At 43.9% G+C, this 24673-nt stretch overlaps 1 long non-coding RNA gene across 1 annotated transcript; it reads left to right on the top strand.

The window, feature by feature from the left end:
* Nucleotides 1-2274: 2274 nt before the first annotated feature.
* On the top strand, nt 2275-11661 carry LOC129387290 (uncharacterized). The gene is made up of 4 exons (XR_008614567.1): nt 2275-2681; nt 4957-6132; nt 7190-7270; nt 9550-11661. It is a non-coding gene; the product is annotated as an uncharacterized lncRNA (long non-coding RNA).
* The last annotated feature ends 13012 nt before the right edge of the window (nt 11662-24673 follow it).

Below are 24673 nucleotides of genomic sequence, written 5' to 3'. Positions count from 1 at the left end.
GGGAACTGTCCCTTGCCCACTCGGCCGATGCGTCTGTGACAACTTTATTGTTGAATTATTTGTGTGTGCTTTAAATAATTGCTGAAGTATTGTTGAAATTGTATTGAGTCAACAATTCATCAGCAATATGCCAACTACAGTTCAATAGTCATTTTTATAAGGGTTGAATTAATGTCAGAAATAGTGTCTTGTTTTGGCTGCACGAAATTTTACAAAGAGGTGAACGTTGTGAGGATATTTCCCGATATTCTTTCAGGTTATGTGTGTTTGTGACCACTAGTAACTTGGTCGCGTGCAAAATATGGCAGATAATTAATTACGATATCTTAAACTACTGCTTAGTTAGCAATTATAGAGGAAATTCGGGAATTGAACACCCAAAGTCACATTATTAACTCAGCAAAATTGTCTTCCGTAAGCAAAATCGTCTTGGTTGTTAGAGCCAGCAGTACTTGGGTATAGTGGGTGGCCAGTATGGCAGTACCTAAAGAAATGTGAAATAGTGCACCAGTGACGTCGATATCTCAATTCTCGTCATTGCAGTGCAGACCAACAGAGGCTCAAGCTTTAGCTGGCACGGGCTTCATCGTGGCCTTCTCTTTTCTAGCATGGTGACGTCTGGAATGGACATGAAGCGTGCTGTATTCCGTTCCCACAGCTTGGATATTCACGTTTGACAATAGCAGCAAATAAAGAAAGCCTTTATGGATCAGAATGAAGAGAACTCGTAATTGCAAAAGCATTGGTGCCCGCGCAGCATGGAAGCAGATAGTCGTTTCTAATAGGGTAGGGAGATCAGCATCACTGACACTCTATTTAAATAGATTTTTCGTTCAGGGCTGCCGCAGGCGAATTACTACATGCCGTTGTGCCTACGATGATTTGTGTGAATTTGTTTTTGGGCAATATCTGGCTGCCGGGCTTCATTTTTGCAAATGAAATATTGCCTCTGAAACCGCTAATTAAAACTTTATTAAAATATATTTGTTACTCGTGACCCATATTTTCCACGATGCGACTCCTGTGTTGGCTGGCAAGCTTTACAGTCTAAGACCAGATGTGAAAATGCGCTTATCACAGGTTATCAGGACAGCCTTCTGTGTTATTTGGTGCAGAAAGTAAAACAGCGTTCATACGTGCTGCTTTCGCGATCTATGGGAACGAAAGCCAGGGGGGGCGAGGGGTGAGCATGCGCGGTATCCAAGGCGACTGCCTTGGTGCTGACACATCACGGTGAAAGATCCACCCCCCCCTCCCCTAAAATTTTCGATATCCTCGCCTTACTTACTAGACCCAGGGGAGGGGGGTTGACAGAAGGCCATGGACTCCGGGTGCCAGACGATCTCCTAGCTACACCACTGGGAATACCATTGCATTTATTTAGTGCAAAAGAGATAACTCAGTAAGAGAAAGCCATGATATGAGAAAGTAACACCCAGGTATTTTCAATGGGTATCCTCGTGCTAGAAGGAACCTCCAAGGAGTAACCAAAAATCAAAGGCGAACATTTCGAAAAGTTGATTATATCATGTTCTTTTAATGTTACCATTTATTTGCCAATTTTTAGGCCATGTGGTAAAGTATGCGAATTTATTGTTAAGGTGATGATGACCACCATTAAAGATATTATATGGTTCAGAAACACAATTTATGTTGAACATAACGGAAGTCTTTACCCGAGAAAGGAGCCCTTAGGCACCCCAAAAGTAAAATAACTTGTGTATACTTGAGTCGGCGGAGTGAACATAGACATACTACATGCGTAAAGACACAAATCTAGAAATGCATTAATGCAAAGAGGTTCCCTTGCATATTATTTATTATATTGAGCAGTTTCGAATAAAATAGTAAACTCGTATAATTTTAATTACTATGATGCAACCGCGCCAGAGGACGTGTTGAAAAGTTGTGAACAGATAAATATTTCAAACGAATTGGATAACTTGTTTAGAATAGCAGGATTTTGTATTTTCCGTGATCGCGCTGGTAACCATATGTGTTTAGTTGGACAGAAATTGTTTCTTGCCAGTTCTTAACATAGAGGAACATTTGCTACCCCCCACAATGACAGTACTTTGTCTGCTCGATGCACTCTAAAAACTAGGAAGGGTATCGCAGGAGTGAAGCTGCAGGTTCACTCTTCAAAGCGTCGTTTTACTCTCGCAAAATGTCGAGGAGAGTGAAATGCATTGTTCACTCTGTCACCAAGGAGAGAGTGAAATGTGCTTTTCACTCTCCCCTTCAGAGAGAGAGAGTGAAAAGACTCTTGCGACAATAGAAAAGAGAGACTCTTGCGGCAATAAAAAACAAAACGTAGCGTAATCTTCTGCTTCAACTGTAGGTGGCTGGCCCCGAACATGGCAATGTATCATTCATGCACGCTGAGCAAAGAACACATCGTTTTGCTTCTAAGAGAACAGGCCGCCGCAGTTCAAAGGAACGCGTAGCGAGCGCTCTACTTTTTCACTCGGAGTGGCTCCACCGCGCGCGCGCGCGCTCAAGATCGCGGAACAACACAGCAGCGGAGAAAGGTCACGTGAGAAAGGTGATCCGTCCACCATAGCGTCCACCGAGCAACAGCGAAGGCCAGCCAAGGGAGATCGTGTGTCAGCCATCTCGCGTCGCAACGAAAACACGACAGTCGTTCGTCATGCCTTGGATATAACAACAAATCCTCCACGGTAAGTGAATTCTAACTTAGGTGCACATTCTCCGTATATGTCATGCTATCGCCAGGAAGTCGTCGCTGCGCTTAGCCGACGTGACAAAGGACTAGGCATACGCGCTGTGTCTCTCGATGTCAATCGAAAAAGCCAGTCGTCGCGATAACTGCATGTGATTTTATCACTTTGCCGTTGTCCGTAAGAGCTTTAAAAATCGCAAACGCTGCCAGAACTATGGTATGTTCAATAAGACGCCAGGCGAGAGGACGCTTAAAATGGTTAGTTCACCAGCCCGTGATTCCGAGCCTATGCGGAGCGTGATTAGCGTGCGTTTTGTGTGTTTGAATTTATTCAGTTTGGCAGTCTACTGTGTACGGAACGCTGTTGAACTAAGGAATCACATAACAGAAGGCGTCATTTTGCTGGCAGCATGCTTTTTTTTTTATAAATAAACCGCGCGCTTGACGGTGTCTCGCGCAGGGGGAATCTGCGACCACTGAAGTTACGTGCAGCACCAGTGCTAGTTAGAAACTTTGCCGCAGGCATTCAGCTGCATGCTGCAAGAGGTCAGTTGGGCGCGTTATCTTGAACTTACTGAAAACGCATGAGGAATCCATGTTTTATGCTGAAAAAAGTATAAACCCCATATAAGCGATCTTGCGCGCGGCAGCTACAAGCGACGCGACGGAGATGGCTGTCGCGTTCGCTCGTCGCCTACAAGTCGTACTCCGTGCGAGCGACGATTTTGAGCGACGCCTCCCCGGTGTTGCCGGCATGAGGGCTGCAGTCACGCGTGACGCGTGCTTTAGTAATTTACGTTGATGTATTTCACTATAAAAAGTAGCATAAAATATTTCCGGAGGTCTTGCAGTACGTTCTTATCCTTGCACGTATAAAAATTGAATCATTTGCTCGTTCCGCGCGACAATCGGTAGTATTTGAGCGATGTATGTACTACATCCAGTTCCGGCTTCGCGCTATTGGCTAGTCGCTCATAGCACTTCTGGGCGACGAGCAAAGATTTCTAGATTTCCAGAACCGAGCCATCTGTTCAAGCGACGGCCCGTTTTGTCGCTCGAAGCCGTCGCTCGTCGCCGTCGCGCACTAAATCGCTCTCACAGTGTTTATCCCTAAGACTGAACTGTTTTTGCTCATGTTGAAATGGTGTGATTATAGGTCTGGTCTTGTCTCCTGTTGCGGTTTTCGTGCACGGTGCGAAACTGAAAGGATGCTTATGGTCTACGAACTCGGTGAATTGTCGAGCAGCTAGTTACGCATCGGCATCGAATATAACGGCTGCTGTGTGGAATTACAATTGCAGGGGCCCTTTGCATACGCTTATTGTTTTGGACATGCCTGTGCATTTGCTAATATGAGTTGGCGTGTCAGAGTTATGTCATATGAACAGCTAAATCAGCCTTCCTCTGGGGGTTACAAGCGTAATGTGTGCATTTTGCTATAGCATGGCAGATCCAGATGTGTTTATCGCTTGAATATTTTTAGTAGAGAAATAAAATATCAAAATAAAATGTTGCTTTAATTCCGTGTTACCAGTCTGTCGTACACAGAACAATAGGTTGGTGTAATAAACTAATAACTGCGGTTTAACTGCAACTTTTACATGCCTACAAGAATCTAAAATGCTAGATTTCAAACTGCAGCAGTAGTCGGGTCTGTCAAAAATGAACTCCACTGCGCACCTCATGCATGAAAATAAGTTCATGCCTTTTAGTAAGCTTAGATGCAGGCCGCAGTGAACTTGTTAGTATTGAAATGTGGGTAAGCTTGCCATAACAAACCTTGTTGCCCTTTTTTATAGGCACATCCATATATCCATTGAGCTGAAGGACAATATTTTCATCCCTACTGAGCATCATGTTTGCAGCTATAATCCTCAAATTATGGCTTCAGCAGTGGCACAACCAGGGATGGTGCGGGGGGGGGGGGGGGGGCACACTGGGCACGTGCTTAGGATGTGTCACAAGTGGTGTTTGCGATACACCAGACTCATGACAGACCTATGACGTCTGAAAATGACCAATATTCTATTCATTAGCAGGAGTATTCTAACATTCATGAAAAACAAGGATGAACTGTGGTTTATTTGTTTTTTTGCTTAAATCTAAAAATTGAAGTTAGTTTAGCAGTTGACTGTTGCAGTCATTTGGATGTTTTGCATGCATTTCACTAGGAAGACTAAGAGCTAAGACTTTTTTATTGCCATGGCCTTGACTGTCTTGATGTTGTTTTGCACCATGCCCTTGTATTGACTTTTGCATACAATATTTTTCAGGCACCCGCTTTATATAACGCAAGAAGGCAGCTGCAAGGACACGAGGATGTGAAAGAGCCAGTGCAGCGCGACTTCACGTAGTGCAGAGGAGCCATTGCCAAAAAATCAAAATACATTGACATGTTATTTGGACAAGAAAACTAGTATGTGGGTATATTGGGTGTACCATTTGACCAAATGTCAACAAAATCAAGATACAGTATGTTACACGAAGATGAAAATTCTCACGTGCTCCAGGCAGTCATCTTAACATGGTATATTTATGTAATGTCTCTGATTGGAAAGTCAAATCAAGTATGCTCTCTGGAGACAAACACATAGCAGCAAGTGTCATTGAAAAGTTAAAAATGTGTTTTAAGAAAGCTGATTAGTTCTGAGAAGTGACTGCTTTTTGTCTTGCCTCTCAACAGATATATCCATGTGATCAAAAAATAGTGGTACAATGAAATTGCATATTTGCTTAGCGACATGATACATACTTGCAATGAGCACGGTGCCTGTGTTTACTATAAAAAGCAGCAGCCCATGCTTGGTTAGGTTAGGCCCACTACAACATGCAGGCATGGGTGATTGGCGCTTTTTTTATTTCTGTGTCGTGAGGTTTATTGACGTGCGTATAGGTGCAGTGGCACGCAGTATGGCTAGTACAAAAAAGGGGGGGGGGCAGATATATGTAGCTCACTGTACACGACACAGGGCAAAGGAAATCCGTGTTCAGTAACTATGTTAAATGCCATGTACGTAAATTTTACAACGCTACTCGTTCGAAGCGCGCACAGGTGCATATTGAAGAAAAGTTTACAGGGTAGATAATTTAGTTTGTAATTTACACTAATTTTGCTCTAACCACGAGACATAATAATTTGAATATACTGCACGGAAAAACCTAGAGCGAATTAAATTGTGTGTCAGCTTCGTGTGTATACATATAGTCTTTCCTATGCATTAGGTTTTTTGCGTAATGCATTAACAGTTGACGGCCTATCTTATGATGTGTACTCTGTTTACATTACAGTTGTTTATTAGTTTACTCGTTTGTTTTGCGACTGATGAAATGCCGGCATATATATATTTTCAACATTTGACACAACCCTGTATGTTTTGCAGGGACAACCCAGGACGTGCATTTATCAGCACCCAGTCAACTGCCAAAAGTGACTCAAACACAGGCCACCAGTAAGTGGACATCAGTTGCAATTTCACATTATGCAGTTGGCGGCTGCCTTGTACAGAGGCTTTTTTTTTTTTAATGAGATGGTGATGTCGTTCTAATGTACATTTTGACCACAAAGGTGCGATCATGTCTCACAGAGGCATATATGGTTGCTATTCTCTGCGAGGGACGTGTTCTCGTGTTCGTGAAGCATTTGTGTTTGGCAGTATTGTCGCCCAATGAGTCTGATATAAACACTAACTCGCCACTGCCGGCAAGTAGTTGCGAGAAACGCATTATGACGCTGTAAAGTTATTTCATTAATTCGAAGGAAAGTTTTGCAGCAGGAAAAAAGGTTGCTATTCCAGGTAAACATGTCTTTTTCTCACAGGTTATTTAGCCAAACTGTGGATGCATGAAATTCGTGACTTATGAATAGATTTTAATTTATTCTTTAGTAATGCTTCTAAAAGAGACTAGAAATAGCATGTGACTACCTCTGCAATCAGCAGACCATACATTTACAGTCATAAGTGGCAGTTCCATGCAGTCTCGCACTTTATATAACCTTTCCTTTCAGCAACATTGGAACTGGTGGCTGCGTTTTCAGAAGGAGAAGTGCACTTGACACTGTATATGTATGTGTGAATTCGGTTTTCTTTGTATGTGTCGGCTCACTGACAAACAGTGCAAAAATCTGTTGTACCATGAGCCTGACGACGCCTTCTGCTGCTAGAAATGCGGCACTTCGTATTTTATAGTACTGCATGACATTTAAATCAAAGCTACCACATAAAATGATCAAGAAAACTAACCGCTGTTATAGCTGTTTTCCTCAAAGAACTCTTGTCCTTTATGGGCTGTGTTAATCTGAGCTCTCCGCCGATGTTTCAGTAGTATTATCCCTTAGTGAGTGAGAGATTGGGGGCAATTAATCGTGTTAGTGTTTAAGTGGTGTCCTAATTATGTGCATTTGTTCCAACAAAGTTGTCTAGATTACTTTATTGTGTAGTGTAAAGCTTATGAAACCATCAGCAACTACTGAGTTGCTAACACGCATATGGATTTGTCACTATACAGGTGGAACTCGGCTGTACCACTGCAGTGCTGCGGAAATTGCCTTCACCAGCGGCTTTGCAACAGCTGTTTCGCAGCATGTCGGTATGTGTTAATTTATAATTATGTTGGGATGGGCTAGTATTATGGACCACTGCTACTCTGTATTGTGACAGATCCATATGATAAGGCATGTAATGGGCACAGCGAAAACCTTTGAATTTTTTACTATGGTACATAAACAGGCTCTCCTTTTCGTCACTGGAGCAGGAGAGAAGGGCATGCAGGCATTCCTGAATGTACATATATTTCAAAACATGAGAGAGACATATACACACACACACACACACACAATTAAACTAAAGGCAGGGACGTTCCATCTTTCATCTTGAATTGAATTGTGCAGTGCAAAAATACAACACAGACCACAGAGAAGCACACATGTTAACAGGTTTGATACACACGTTAGTTCAACAGATTTGATACTTCAAGTGTGCTATTTTACACAAGGGGGAAGGGAAAGGGGAGAAAATCTGAAAAAAAAGTGGAGTGGAAAAAAAGGAATCGTGCCAAAAAGCATGAGAAGCATCGCGCAGCCAGGATCACCAGCAGGATAACCTTACGTATAGTTTGTTTCAATCTACTCAGATCACATGCAGCCATTACTGCAATCAAGTTGTTTCCTTATGTCATATGAGGGAATGATGTGGGCCCAAAAAACTGTTTAGAGCTGAAGGATTATGTTCCATTCTAGCCTCATTGCCTGCTTTTTTATCATATTGTTATCAGCTGCTTATGTTAGGGACAAAAAGTAAGAGTACGAACTGTTTCCCGATTCGCCATTCCACACAACATGTCTTTCTGACTATATGTACATGCAGATGATCCATAGTTGAAAAATATTCAGTACAGTAGAATCTCATTACAAGATGCACTTGATTGTAAGAGACATCTGAAAATGGTTTGGTTGGTTTTCCGATGTTTGCCACGTTAACAATACTGTATACAAGAGACACCTTTGTTACTAAGGATGACTATTTAAGTATTCACTACTTCGAAGGGACACAACCCAGACACATTCACTTTGTGCACCTTGTGTGCTCCGAAGGGCGTAAAGATCACGCAATCCTTACACAAGTCAATCGCGCATGTCTCTTTTAGCATGAACCAGAAAAGGAGGGCAACGAGGACAGTGCAGGGCAAAAAGTGTCGGCAGTTGAAGCTGACGAGCGTCTAAGAGCACCTCAAAGGTACTGCGAGCAACAAGGCTTGCAAAGTGAAGTGTTTAAATTCCAGGAGTTATGAAGGAAGCTAACACAATCTACAGTCACTAAAAAGCTGTGAATGTCTTCTTTAAAAGGCCCCTAAACCACCGAGGTTGAAATTTAGTTGCGGTGTTGCAGTTCTACACAATAAGGCAATGAACAGGTAGCCACGAGAATTTTTCGAAACGGTGCAGTAATAGTGGAGCTACGTGTGTTTGATTATTGAAAAGTAGTCCCCACTCATTTTACTCTTTCATCTGGTACACGCCATATGGACAGTATCGTCTTTTCCTTGCCTAGTACACCTCCAAATGTTACGGGACAGGCCAACACCAACGAGCTCTGTTGCTGCCGCGCTGGCCCGTCGTCCTGCGAGGGGTGGCGCTAATACAACGGAACTGTATGGTGACTCGTGTTGAAGAGCCTCATAGGGAGACCCTTCTGTTGGCGTTTCTGTTCTTTGCCCCCATTGGCTGCCCACAATGGCATCGCGCGCAACGCGACGAGATAGAAGGAGTGTGTGTATTTGCTTGCAGGCCTTGCCGGCAGTCGTACACTTTCGTTCGACCAATCGACAGCACCAGAAACTGGTGACATCATCAGAGACAGCCTGGTGACGTCAGGACAAACTGGGGGTGCAGGATAGGTCCAGAGAGGCGCACGGGGTCATTTTCTTCATATTGTGGTGCTCCGGCCGTGCTACGCACTCTGGCATTTGGCTTCGTCGATCGTGACGGCATTCTGATTTCGATACGCGTGTTTACTTGAAATGTTCAAAAAATGTCGAGAAGTGGTTTAGGGGCCCTTTAAGCCACCCTGAGCATTTATTCCTTCAGATATATCAAAACATACTTTAGTGATGATGCATAATAAAGTGATCTAGTCTGGCTCCTCAGTGTCTCAAAATTTTTGGTTTCGAGAGACATGTTTCCCGTGCCTCTTGAATATCTTCTGATGACGCTTTTGTAATATACACAAACAATTGTGTAACTCCTCCTGCAAGTATTATTCATTAAGCCCGGTCATTTATGTGCAAAGCTTGTGGTTAAGTCTTGATGTCCGTACTTTTTAGAGCTATGTTTATTAATTCATGCTGTTCTTATTGGTTCTTCGATGCAGGAGACAATGCCTATGAAATTATTGGCCCTGATCATGAGAGCCCTCAAGGGGCAAACAACATCTCTGTTGCAGAAGTGAGCCCCATACCACTTGGAAGTTACCATGACAGATGACACGGCAGCAATAGATACAGAGACTGCCATGTCTACTGCAGCTGCAACAGTGTACGAGGCAAGCAGCAGCGCGTCAGCATCAGCAGCAGTGTCAGAAGGAACCACACCAGGCCTGGTAGAGCAACATGTGTGCTATCACTGACTTTTTTTGTAGTGGATACAACTCATTTGCTCAACATACAAAAGCTTTTCACCACGACTGTGAGCCAGTGTTATTGTGCAGCAAGTGCAAGACTAAGTTAGGTGTTATAACACAGTACAAGCATCACTTTAATATATGCAAATGCAAACATATTACAGTTGTTGCCTCCCCAGCCAGCCCACATAGTGACAACAATGTGGAACACATGGTGGGACACACCTCTCCCCCATTACAAGATAGTAGAGACTGTCAGTGTTGTTGCTAGATTGACTGGTCTTTGTAGGCAACTAGAAGGACAACACAGGTGTCATAAGATTGTTGTTGATGTTGTTGTTGAAGAGGTAAAAAAGAAGTTTGATGCAGCTGAAGTGCCAACTGATATTGAGCAAATCAAAAGCAACCACCTGATAAAGCAACACTATCGAAATTTGGGTATATATGTGCCGCCAACTCTGGTAAGAATGGCATAGGACAGAAGTGTGATGAAAATCACACAGACACTGCTGTTGCATCATTGGCCACAGTGAGCAGCGACTTGTAGGGCAAGAGAGTCAACTGAAACTAACATTATGATATAGTGTCATGCTCCCATGTGACCACTTTTCAAGTTATTTTGCAAGATACAGCTCAACCTCCAGAAACGAGACTGCAACTTGTCTCTAAAAAAGCTTTCACAAAAAATTATTCATAACACTATTAACATAGCAGTATCTTTTTTTTGTGTTGGTTCGAGGTTCCCGGCTGTCCATTAATGCAAAAATTGAGGAAAAAAAGAATGTGTCGTACTTACACCTTTTTAACAAGTACGAGGGGGACAGAACTTTTCTAGTCATGCATCTTCATCATACTATCAAGTTTTTAAATGCCTTTTATAATTATTATTACCATTTATATCTGAGTGCATTGTATGCATGTAGCAGGTGTAAAATCAGGTCAGTTGGATCAGATGCCTTATCTGCAAGCGAGCCCTATGTTCAAGAAATTTGAATTAAAATAGTTACGTTAGAGACGCAGTCTTTCAGCACTTTATTGCCTGTGGTTTAAGCATTGCTCAATACTTTTGTGGGTGCCAATTTCAACCGGCACAGCACTGCGCTTTGCCACAGTCACATTTGTCTTCAAAGCGGTGTTTACCATTTGTTGATCTGTTTGTGTATGCATAGAGCAAGTTTTTAATTTATATTTTTCTGCATTCTTGTGCTTGCACTAAGCTTGTATAAGGCAGTTACAAAATGTGCGTCACTATAACGAACTGTTCTGTTGAGCTTACACTTGCAACGCTAGCTTTGTGTATGTTCTCATGTTTGTACAAAGCTTATATAAGCTAGTTAGAAAATGTATGTCACTAAGCATTGTGATATTCTTTAAAGAACTGCTTGGTTGGTTTTACACTTGTGAATTAGTATTGAGGCGGTGGTATTCCCATGTATGCCCACTGCTAGCTTTCTGTGTCCTCACGTGTTTGTATTAAGTTTCTACAAGGGAGTTACAGCATGTACGTCACTCAGCGCTGTGATATATTTTAAAGAACTGCTTTGTTGGTTTTACACCTGTGAGTAATAGTACTCGGGTGGCACTAGTCATGTGTAGGTACACAGGGACCATTTGTATACATTATGCTTATGTAAAGCAGTTACAAAGTGTATGTCACTAATTACTGTGATATTTGTTGAATTGCTGTGATGGTTTTACACATGTGAATAATAGTGGTCAGGACACAGTACTTGCGGTGTATAGTTGAATTTATACACTGCCAAGACATGGGCTGTATACGTACCAAAAGAAATGTATGTCATTATATTGTTGTGATTATTACTGTTTGGATTTCATTAAACTGTAATAAAATTGTTTCTTGTATCAATTGAGGTATGGCAATTTGTCATGCAACCAAACTGAGGACCTGAACTTGTGCATACAAATAAACAGCTGATTTAAGAGTATAGTGCTCATATTCTGCTAAACCAGTTTAACAAATCTTGTACTACAATGCTGGAAAAATGACAGAGCTGACTCGGATGTACAGAAAAAGTTCTGCACTGGCTGAAGGACTGCCCCACACTGGAGTTCCTAATGTTGCGTTTATTGGAGTAGAACAGAAAGTGCACTTCTATTAAAAATGCGACAGTCTGTGCAGAAACATAAGGCAGACGAGCGGATGTGGCACATTTTTTTCAGGGCCCTCCATGCCTACTACTGCATTTCTAGTCTTCCTGTGCTCTGCGTATAAGCCCCTGTTCAGCCAAGGTTTTTACTCCATGACAGTTGTTCTACTGGGTTCGTAGCAATATTGAAGAAAAAAATTCAATGGTTTTCAAGGACTTTCGAGGCCCCGACACAGTAACTTCAAGGACCTCGTGCAATGTGTGTAGTAGTTTGGACAGGCAATAACTTGTTCAAGAACACCGTTAACTTTAATGCAAACAAAAGAAAACAAAAATCGCATTTCAGTGATTTCAAGCATTTGAAAAGACTGCTAATTTGCCTTTCACCACCCACCACTAAACGCACACAAGGAAGCATTTCAAGAAAGCGCTCAAAGTTTTTCTGCAATAGCACAATTAACTACTTGGACCTGCAACATTTGCAGTTCTTGAATACTGTTTGGTTTGACAGTGTATGTGATGTCATCTGTTGCCTCAGCTTTTTTCACCATCAAATAAGCAATAGTCATTTCTAATTTCTTTTTATTGTGTCTGTCGCTCTCAATTTACTCTTCACGGCTTCTCTTCGAATGCCTCAACTGTTGAGCTTCCTGCTTCTGCTCCTCCAAGCACATTTGTCGCCGGTTCCATGTGCATAAAAGTGGTATCTGCAGCTCCTTTGTAATTTCAACTTTAAGGATGTCGCTTTCCTTCTATTACCTCCAGAGACAATTTTCTGTGACATGCGAAAGAGTGTCACAGAAGGGAAAAAAAGCGCTTGGCAATGTCTGCTAAGTCTAGCCAAGTGTACAAGTTTAAGGACTTTCCAGTACTTCTAAATATTCAAGGGTTTTCAATGCCTTGAAAATGGCATTTTAGAAATAAAGGATCTTCAAGGATCGCTACAAACCCTGGATTCTAGCACCTAAATAATTTTACAAGCTTATTTTGGCATGGAGTTAGGAAATTCATGCTTTCTAGCTAACGCTGCACTATCTCTGTACAGTGAAGCCACGAGAGCGCAACTATTTTGGAGTAAAGGAAAATACTGAAAGCTTTTAATACCACTCTTCTTTTTTTCTATGGAGCTTCGTATTGCCTAGTTAAGTTTACGAATGTGCCTGGTTTTGGCGGGCGTTTCTTCGACATTTTCTGGAAGAAGCAGATGTCTAGCCCCCGTATTCAGAAATGTATCTTAATACAAAGCTCATGCTTGACTTGATATAAACGACGCCTGGTGCGAACGTCCCCCAAGACGCTCACTGCCTTTCTTTTGGTGCGTTCACGACTTGCGTCGTTTAGATCAAGTCAAGCATGGGCTTCAAGTTATGATGCATTTCTGCATATGGGGTTACGTAAGCGTGCACAATTCCGGGCAACGCACTGTGCCATTGACACTGAGAGAAAACGGGGAAAACAGAGTTAACCACTTATGCTCCTAAACTTTCGCGTACCTGTGGTGTGCGTGTATCGTGGAAGAAGAAACAGCGCAAACACAAGGACGAAAAAAAGCATCAACCACACCAGCGCTTCGTGGTGTGGCATGTTTTTGCGTCGTCCTTGTGTTGCGCTGTTTCTTCTAAAATGCTCAACCAACTAGCCGGCAAGTCCATCCTGTGCATATATAAATTGAACACACGCATGAGTGTAGATGGTCTTCGAAGCTTTTAGAACGAGCACTGCCACAGGATACGAGCATTGCACGCGTAACAAGTGGACACATTAGTCATTTAAACATGCGTGCCAATGCATTTGACGCGGCTATCGGCATAAGCAGTCTCCAAATGCTGGAATGCATGCGCTTCAAAACGCTAACGATCCGCTGCTAATGCAGGACAACAGCTCACAGCGGACTGAACCAAACTCTAAACTAATGCACTTGAAAAGAACGCCTACACGGCAGCGTGAGGCACGTCGAAATGCCTGGTACTGGCGTCGCAGTTGCTCACCAGTATACGCGCGAATTAAATTCACATACGTGGATGGTTGGCGCAATACTTTGTATCCGCGTATTTTGGAGAACATGGACTGGAGAAGCACTCGATCATGAGCTGAACGGCACATCTGTTATTTTCCTGCGGTGACGACAAGCCGTGAATAGTTCTCACGTTGTCGTCTACGTTGTCTTCCTTCGTTAGTCGTAGCAAGGAATGGAAATGATGCAAACGCACACGTATTCCAGTGCACAACAGCACAGCACACTGCAGAGAAACCCCACCCAGCACAGCCGATTCATCAAATACGTTTGGTATATATATAACCTCTAAAAGAACACGACTGGGCGTGGCGGCGCTGTGGTGTAATGGTTATGATGTGTGTTTTGAATTGTACAAATGCGAGTGTACGCGGGTTCGAATTCACATGATGTATAGAGCATTGTGATTCTTGAAAAGTATGTGATTCCCTAGACAATTGTATTCTAATTAGATTGTGTGACTCCTGATTGTGAAATTTGCGAAGATATTTGCAGATTAAGTGTTAATTCGTTTTTTTTTTCTCCTCAGTGGCGTTCGTGACGCATACGCATAGGCCGCTTCAGAGCAGTCACGCCTCACGGTAGGCAGCAAATAGCCAGGAAAAAATGACTTTAAAATCCTGCATAACTTTGCTCACGCCTATTCTGAAGGCCGCTTGGAATCGGGCCAGTGTCTCTGAGGAGCCGCCTAGGGAACAGTATATCAGCGGCCCTAATTTGATCTGATTTCCTGCCTGCATGCGTGACCAGGACTTGGCTAAGAGGGTATTGGGAAGAGTACTAGCACTCTGTTCTGAAGGAGTACAAGCACTCTGTTTGGGGGAGTAGAAGTACTCGGTCTGGCGGTGTACTATTAACCCTGCGGGGAGAGTATTAGCACTCTGCGGAAGAGTACTAGCACTCCCTGTGGGAAGAGTATTATCACTCTGCGGAAGAGTACTAGCAATCCCTTGCGGTGGAGTAACAAAACTCTGTCAGGAGGAGTTGACCTACTCTCTCTCAAAGAGGGTCGATCTACTCTCGAAAAGAGAGTGAAATATGGGACAAGCAGCTACTCCCTCAAAGAGAGTGCCCGGCACTCCCTTAGTTTTTAGAGTGTGGCTTATGAAAGAGGTCAAGGGAGATGCAGAGAAACCCACCCAGAATTACGCATGGGGATTGATTTAGGAATCTAGTCGGCGGGCAAACCTACCGCATTGCCTGATGTTTAAATTCGAAATGAGGGCCAGACCTCCTTTGAAAGTATTGCTTGCTTCAACAATCATACATATTACATTGTGCATAGAGAATGGAACGGCTGCGTTATCTCTAGCAAAGCCAAATCAAATAAACAAGTACGAAGCTTTGGAAAGAATTTACCGGTTTTTATTGATACTGTAAGCAGCTTGCTTGTTTCCGTTTAATCGCTTAATTGGACGTTGCCATCGTAATACTGCACAAAGGCAGTCAACCTAATTATGCGCGAAAAGTGGCCTAATTCAGAGATTTTATGTTCTCCTAAATTTGCATGGGTAGGCTAAAACACGTTTCTACCAAAGGAGGAGGGCTACCGATACGGCAACTCTACATCCTACCTTCTTTACTCGTACAGGAAGAGCAACAGCGAAACGAAAGAAGGCGTCTTGAAGTAGTACATTATTATTAGTTATCCTATGCCGCATTGTACAGCAAGAACGCAATTGTAATTCAGGAAAGCATACTGCAGAGTCATCTCCCGTTGAATATAGACAGAAACATTCCAGCGAGGAGGCACAATCTGTGCATCGAACTTGGGCCAAAAAAAAAAAGAACTATCGCTATAAGAGAACGCTGTCGCCAAGCAAAACATACTTGCAGTGGTGAAAAACTAACGAAGACATTTGTTACTCGTTGTTACGCCATCGTGTCTGAGTTGAACGCATTTCATAATTAGGAAATCATGTCGAAGTGAACTCTCCCTTGGCCGGCAGCTACAATCCGTATAGCTCGCGCCCGCAGAGAAGAAAATGAAGATGGCGCCTGATCGCGGTTCTGAACGCGGGAAGATGGCAAGCTCCCGCTTCTTTTTCAGCGTCGATACAGGTGAGTGGCCTTTCTGCTTCGCTCCTGAGGCAGAAGCCTCAGGAGCGTATGGCGAAGATAATGGCTGAACCGCCCGAACCCTCCACGAAACAGGACTCGCGTCCGTAGGATGTGTCGTCATTGGGGATTCGCCTCCCACCCTTCTGGCCCCCGAACCCGCAAACCATACGGCTTGTGCAACGCTCCAACACCTTCGAGCGCATGATGGACACCCTCTTGCATAGCTTTAGGTGGTCTATATGCCTTTGCTACCTCGACGATGTCATCATGTTCTCGCCGACCTTGGCGACACACCTTGGACCCCTTTCGTCTATTCTTTCCGTCGTCCGTGGTGCTGCGCTAGAATTCAATTCTTCAAAGTGCCACTTCGAAGTCAAATTACTATCCTCGGTCAACTCGTCGGACGTTTGGCGTCCACCCCAATCCCGCAGAAGTTCGTGCTGTTCTCTATTTTCCTGTACGGACCTGTACCAAAGACGTCCGCAGCTTTGTAGGCTTATGCTCTTATTTCTGTCGACTTGTCAGAAACTTTGCGCACATTGCTAAGCCTCCGACTGAACTTAACTTCTGAAAAGCGGCACCCCCTTTTCATGCGGTCCTGAGCAAGTTGCTGCCTTTCAACGCATTATCACCCTGCTGACTACTCCGCCAATTCTTGCTCACTTCAACCCATCTGTCGTACAGATGCTAGTGGCTGTGGAATTGGCTCGGTTCGAGCTCAGTGCAACGTGGTCGTGATGAAGTTATTGCACACGCAAGTCGCCTGCTTTCACCCGCTGAACGCTATTACTGGTTCAAAGAGAGCGAGTGCCTCGCACTCGCATGGGCAGTCAGGAAGTTCCGGCTATGCTTATACGGTCGAGGTTTCACTGTTACAACGGACCTTCACACTCTCTATTGGCTCTGACGCTTAAGGATGCAACGAGTCGTCTAGGTCGCTGGGCACTACGTCTTCAAGAATTCACCTATACAGTGTTGTAGATATCCGGTGGGCTACACCAGGATGGCGATTGTTTGTCTCGTCACCCCGTCGACGCTGCTCACTCCAGTGATGCAACTGCTGGAATATTCACGCTCTCTGCCTTCCACCATATCGACTAGGAGCAAGCACGTGATACGCCTTTGCGTGACCTCATCAGCCGCCCCCGTTACGACCCTTCAGACCCCTCGCTTAGCTTGTTTCTCATTTTGGACGGCATCTTATACTGCCGAACTATGCGCACAGAAGGACATGAAGGGCTGATAGTCGTTCCTTCTCATCTCCGGGCGACTGTACTCGTGTAAATCCATGATCTCTCATTTTACTCAAAGTACGGCCACCTTCAGTCACACACTACCGACATAATTCTCCCGTACTATCCTTGTGCATCCGAGTGTGCGCCTGTTTCGGCCGCTGCTGGACATCCTGAGGAGTGCCGCGAACTTGCGTGGGCCTTAAGTACCTCTGACTAGGAACGCCGGTGCAGTAGCAGCTCCGAAAACACCAACGAGCCCACTTTCCTCCTGGCGCGCTTGTGTGACTGTGATTTCCTGCCTATTCAGGTGATCTTTGTCGCAAACTACTGCCAATGTACGAAGGCGCTACGCTGTCATCTAGCGCACATCTCCCGTGAAATATGTCATCGAACAAGTAGCGCCGTCTTCGGAATTATGCCGTTGGAGTTGATATATTGTCCTGGAGCAGCTGCTTCAGACCTACTATCACCCGTTGATTGTGGTGAATGTTTATGTCGCTGTTGTGACTGGGGGTGCGAAGGTGTGGAATGTACTTTTCTCGTGGAGGAGTAAGTGAACCTGAGGCTGGGGGCCGATGTCGAGGACGTTTCACAAACACGTAAAACTGACATATTTACAAGAAAATCCAAAGTAGTTCAGAAAAAGTTCATGAAGAAGTTGTAGCAGCCGCTCACTCCCACCGGCCGTTGCTATTTTTATGCCCTGCGTGGTCATTGTTCAGTCCCTTTCCCTAATCCTGCACCAGGAGACCGATGACATGAGGTGTCATCAATCCGGAGGTCTCTTGCCTTTTCCATCCGAAGGGATCTTTCTCGGGAACGCTCCCACATCACTCGGCGCAAAGAGGGGGAAGGGATCGTACGCTCATTCCAATCGCACACTGACTCCGTCGCTTGCGTGGACATGGCAATTTGTGCGACTGAGAGGTGATGAACCGTATGCTTCCACTATTTGCCCAAACCTCTCCTGATTGAGGTACTCCTCTGTTAGCCATAAGTCATCGGTTTTGAGAACCATTTTTACGATTCCGTCAGCACGTTCCCCATAATCGCGGTAGCCGTGACCGGAGGATGTCACGGGGTGATTGGTCGATCACAACAGCCCGTCCACCGCCAGGAAGAGGGCTCGCAAGGGGGCAGCTCATTGGTGCCCCTTGAAGAGGCTCAGCAGGCTCAGCTCCCTCTCGACGTCCCGTGCTCGCCGGGAGGATCACGTCCAGGGCCAATGGCCATCTTGGAGGGAGAGCTGGCTGCGGGTCTTAGGCTGGGAACTAGAATTTAGCGATCAAATCTGCACCGCGCGTGACAGCGACAAGACAAGCACACAAACCCCCTCCGAAATATGCCAAGGGGTCATAGGCTCTCCCATATCTGATTCAAAGGTTAGAACCAGCAGGACCGCCGGGCAAACGACCCTAAACAAAGTTCAAAGGTAGCGCGACTAAATTTTGGTCAATTTATTTCAACCATGCCTCAGAGAACGCACAACCCACGCGGCTCTGAAGCATTTGACCAGGAAATGGAGATCGTTTAAAACAGATCAACAAAAAAAAAACACTTCATGTTCTCTAATGAGGCATAAGCACATATCAAATAACATAGCTCGTAAAAATGAAAAAAGAAGGAAAGAAAAGGATAAATGAAGGGTTCGAATCTAGTTAGCTCTGCCAGTAACTGAAAGATGTGTCCCATGAAAGATGTCCCGTGTCTTCAACTCCGCCGTTCCGAACTAGAGACTCCACGTGGCACGCGATTCACAGGTCGCCAAAGCGAAAGAAAAAGGCGACCTTCTGAAACACGGGATTCGTCATAGCTATTGGAATAGTTAAAAGGATCAGGTCCAGAAGGAACGCGAACGCGAGAAAGAATCCGAAATGAGGCGGGACATGGAAGGCGAAAGGGAAAATTATGATTGACAATAAGAAAGGGAAGAGTACCAGAGAAAGCAAGAGCAGGATTTATGCATAAGGCGGAGCATGTACTCAAAAAGGAATTAGAGGAAATCGGCACGGAAATCCGGCATCTCAGGAAGCTGCCGGCACGGTCTATTCATCACGTATTCGAGGGTTGCGAAAACCTAGAAAGTTTTCCAAATTTTTCGGAGAAGGTTTACGTGGAGGTACAGCTAGAGTGTGACGTTTGGTCTGTTGGATTGTTCGGGGTACTTCCCGGTAACGGGCCCTGTTGTTTAGCTCTCCTTCCTGATGTCGACTTCAAGAAGTAGGATCTGGCTAAACAAGATTTGTTGCGACATTTGATATTTCTGTGGAGAACGAGAGACAAGTTCAAAGAGACCATTGCAAAGTATGTGCTTTGGAGGAACCTGAGGTTGCGTCAGTGAATGGAGCGCATGAAAAGTGCGAGGTGAAAAGTGCGAGACAGCGTGAGCAAAGCGAGGGCGTCGCTGGTATAAAAAAAAAGGGGCCATTTCGGAGGGCGTTCCTTGCGAGGACGAGGCTTGTTCGAGTAGGCATGTGAAGCCTAAGGATGCGCTGGAGACCTTCCTTGCACCCGAGAACTTGGGCGACTTTCCGGAATCGTCCAAGGTAGACCAGGATACTGTAGTGGCAGAGCGGAGAAAGGACACGACGCAGCAGAACGGAGCCGGAGATCGCTAAGGGCTCCAGCATCGGTGACGGCGCAACGCGGTCATACGCCGAAACCGAGCCAACGGGCATCCCAGAGAGCCCTCCTTCCGAGGACGAGGCTTAATCTAGGAATCCCATGAGGATCAATGTAGGGCTAGTTACCTTTCTTGTGCCTCAGCACTTGAGTGCCTCTCTGGCATTGCCGAGAATGGGAAAGGAAGTAGAGACAGTGGTGATTCCGAAAGACTTTCCTTGCGGGGACGAGGCTTGCTTCAGTAGCCGTAACTGGGTAAAGGATGCGCTGGAAACATTCGTCGGTGGAAAGAGTGACGCCTCGGAGTCGACAAATAGAGAGAATGCCAAGGTGTCCAAGCCGGGCAGGAGCCCGACGCTCGGGGTTTTCATTGACACAATCGATGACCACCTCGAAAGGCAAAATTTTTTCATACTGCACAAAATCAATAGAACTATGTGTTCGGCGCATCGAAAATCGGCGAAAGTCGCCACTTCGAAGCGCGTGTGATAGAGGAATAGGCCGTCGCGCAGAGCTGAAGAGTGTCATTGAGGTGATTCAGGAAATGGAGGCGTCGCGAAAGGCTGATAACGACATGAGAGAGCGCGTCTCTGTGAGTAAGGGTGCGGCTGAAATGTTCAACTTCGCTGAGACATGCGATATGGATTCGGGTCAGTCTAACAGTCACTGAGGTGGAATGCGCCGCGATAGCGTCTACGAAGGGAGAATGGGTATTCTTGCCACGTTTGCGTATGTATAGATGTGTATCAAGCCTACAACTTGATACACATTCAGTTTTTGCTCAAACACAATAATAACAAGCTTTGCATTTGTAGATTCATTTTGTCACTAGATGACGCCAAGTTTATCTGCAGATCGCTATTCTTCAATCCAACAAGCAGAAGACACACACCGAAACATAACGACTCTGTGCACTAGCTATGGTATAAACTCGGCGCAATTTACAGCTGCTGTAATAATTTCACGTCAAAATTGAATTAAACCGGATGTCAGAAAAGAGAATCGGCCTGTCTTTTTGATGGAATAATGTGATGTGATGTAGTCACCGACCTCTACACTTGGCGATATAAATGTGCCTCGTTCTACTAACGCTAGAGTCACGAACTTCTTGATGTATCTGCAAAGTGTCTAGTGGGCGTTTTCATGGGAAACACCTTATTATGCGCACATGCGCAAAAATTAATTGCTGTCACAAGAAATACAAATGAAAGCAATTTAGACGGTATATAGGCCACGCCAAGTCTTCGGTGCCGAGATTCCCGATTTGTATTTCAAAAGAATCAGTGCTGGAACTTACAGCTCATCTTTGTATACATTGGTGACACAGTATCTAACTAGTCCTCTTCACTTTGACTTTCGGTATATGCTTTTATGGTACCCTAAGAAATATTTTCGTCTCTCTTAATTGTGCTATCAAATATACCGAAGCTAAAGGTTTGGCGGTATTATTAGAAAACATAAATAACTATGGCTAATTTGAGGAATGTAAAGCACTACGTGCACACCTGGAGCACCAAAATATTTGGCGTGCAACATAAAAAATTGAAAGTATTGAAGCATTCATTGATTATATGAAGGTCAGCTCATATCAGGTCGGTACTCTATGGACAGTGAATTGAAACGCATAGAGAAAAACGCGACAACAGAGTACGTAAGTTAGCCAGGCTGAGGTTTGTTGGACTGAGAAGAAGACCACAAGGGGAAACGTAAAAATATTTTAGGATAGATAGAACTCTCTTCCAAACGGTTCTTCGTACAGCGACTAGCAGACTAGTAGTACCTGAAGTAGGTCGGTGGACTTCTGAAAAGTCAGCCGTGCTTCTATGGCTCGACGTGTATGAAAGCGTATCAAAGCGTACACGTAGACGTTTATCAAGGACGTATCAAAGCGTGTTCATGCAAGAAATACGCCTGCTTGGAACTCTTTATGCAATGCCCGGAACACGTCATTCCCTCGGATTTTACTTCTATTGCGAAATTTTGATCTAAAAGGAAGAAAAAAAACCTTGGAAATTTGGTTGTTAACACCCTGGATTCGACCGCAGCATTTCAAACACTGATGTCACCTAAATAATCCACTGTTCATGGCATTTATTTTCCTGTTTTTCCTCTTGGTTATCATTTTTGTTGCATAATAAGGCAATAATAATTTTGTGAAGCAGCGTATTTTCACTTAAACCAACGTGCAAGCCAGCACCCTATCTGCGGCACAAAAAAAAAAAAAAAAAAACTACACTTGGCGTTTACAACTTGCCAAGGTACACACCGTAGGTGGATGGAAATTAAAGCACGACATGAGCGTTTATATTACCTGTGCTAGGATATAGACAAAATTGAAGGGAAACAATCGTTAGAGAATATTACATGACATAGAATTTGCTCAAATAACAAAACCAATTATTAATAGCTAGATGTGTGAAATTGAAGATTGCCATGTTGGAAGAAACAAGGAAGCGCCGAAGATTAGGCCAAGTACACAGTAACCCTAAATGAAGCTCTGAATTCAAGGAAACATGACACAGGTAAACAAAATAAGGGTGATCAATATCGCAAGACAATTTTCAGATTATAAAAAGTTTAGCCTAAGGCACATAGCAGGAACTTCAAAGTCATGAACAAAAGCTTACCCCTGAACAGGTTAAATGGCTGCATGAGTTCCAAAGGTAACCGCCACTTTGAAAACAGTACACTAATTTTAATGCTCTGTAAATTATGAATGGGACAGCTGCGAGAATAACAAACAAGTTTGAAACGACGGTAAGAAAATCGACATGAGCAGTGCAAGCAATATGTCATCAGCATAAGTTTAATATATGTGATGAGAGCTTCTTGGATTAGAAGTAAGATGCGTATATCGATAGTCTTGTTGACATTAGGAGGAAGAGATACGGTTGTATAGGTCAGGTTGTATATAGGTTCTATACATGGTGGTGCATGGTCGTGGTAAAGAATGTAACAAATAGAGGCCCACGCGCTGGTTTCACTGTTGCAGGATATAATCACTACAGAAATTTCGGAGAGTATCTAGGCAACGATGGACTTCAACCAATGAAGACAAACATGTGAAGGGTTTATAAAAGATTAAGCACTTCATTTACTTCAGCCAGTTAACTGAAAAATCTCCGGAGTATAGACAAGTTCTCTTGGCAACTTTAGGACATTGCAAAAAAAGTGGTTCTTTCAGTAGATTGAAATAGTCGTGGATTTATGGCGAAGCAAAATGGTAGCAAAACGGGGAAGATATCGAATAAAAAGTTGGTTTGACAGTGAGCCACAATAACTCCAATGCTCTTGCCGGCAAAATTATAAATATTCAGGGTGTTAAAATGATATGGATTAGTTCGGATGACGAACGTAGAAACTTTAAGGCAACTATGCTTTGCAGATCAATATGTCTTGCACAGCAACATTGGGGGTGACTCGAAAGAAGTTATTGAAGATTTTACGCGACAAACTGATATGCAAGATTTTAATATTTGTGCGCCCGGAATATGCGAGAGCTCGCAACATAATGAGATGTTGGTGATTGGCAGTCAGCCTCTATATGTGAATCATGTGTTTATCTGGAGCAATTATTGAGAAGGGACCGTGATGGTTACGAGGAAATTTTCCTAATAATAAATATTGGTGAGGCCGTAGGTGACTGTCACTGGCATTACCAACTAATGACGATGTACTTATCGCTATATATGAAAAGAAAGAGATGCACAATCTTTGCATTCTGCCTGCAGTAACATACGGGGCTGTAAGATGGCGTTTAACGAAGAAGCTTTGGGAGAAACTAGAACTATCACAACGAAGGGTGGAATAAAAGTTTACTGCAGGCGTAACTTTTAGAGGCACGAAAACAGCGTTGTGAATAAGAGCATAAATGGAGCTAGCCTTTCGTTCTAATTCAAATCAAGCATGGCAGTGATTTCGGTGGTGTGATGAAATTAGTAAATTTCAATCCATAAGATGGCATCAGCTGGCGCGAAGGTGGAATAATTTTAGATTTACAGGAAAGCTCTTGATCTTGCAGAGATAAAATAGGCTGATGTTGAATGTGCGGATGTTATATGCTAAATAAGTTAAGGAGCCCTCCACCAGATTAACCGAACAGCTGTTGAGAGAAAGAAACTACAACACTACAAAGAAACTGCGATGACTGCGAAAAATCAGTGTTGTGTATAAGTTAGGAAACTTCGGGGCATAGGCTGGACTAAGATAAAAGAAGGTGTTACAAGTGGGAAATCAGCTGAGAGCTCTTCGTCCTGTAGCGCACATATTAAGGCTAATTATTACGATAGCGATGCCTCACAATGAATACAAGCTTGACGAATATTTCATTATTGCGCTTCTATGAGTACGAGACAGGCGCCAAGAAACATACAGGCCTACACTATATAAAACTCCGTAGCTTGGAAGGGAATGTTTCCAGGAACCACCAGTTTCAATCAATAGCATGGAAATGGCACGTTCTTACTTCAAGCAGAGCAGATGGATAGGATCATCATCAGACGATTTTTCTGTTCACTAGTGGACGAAGTCCTCTCCTAGCAATGTCTCATTAAACCTGTCTTGCGGTAACTGATCGAATGGTATGCATCTGACTGTACTAATCTGTCCAGACCGAGTACATCTATTTTTCCTTGGCACCCATTTTGTAGCTCTAATAAACCTTTGGTTACCTGCCCTATGCATTATAGGGTCGGCCAATCCCTACTTTTTCTTCTTAATGTGAACAAGAATACCGACTACCCAAAGTAGTTTTTAATTCACACCCCTGTATTTTTGTATGTTAACGATACAAATAAGATTTTTGATTCCATCGCTCGTGGCCCTATCCCTATCTT

Source organism: Dermacentor andersoni, chromosome 2 (assembly GCF_023375885.2).
Source record: "Dermacentor andersoni chromosome 2, qqDerAnde1_hic_scaffold, whole genome shotgun sequence".
Lineage (NCBI taxonomy): Eukaryota > Metazoa > Arthropoda > Arachnida > Ixodida > Ixodidae > Dermacentor > Dermacentor andersoni.
This window is presented reverse-complemented; position numbering and strand designations above follow the sequence as displayed.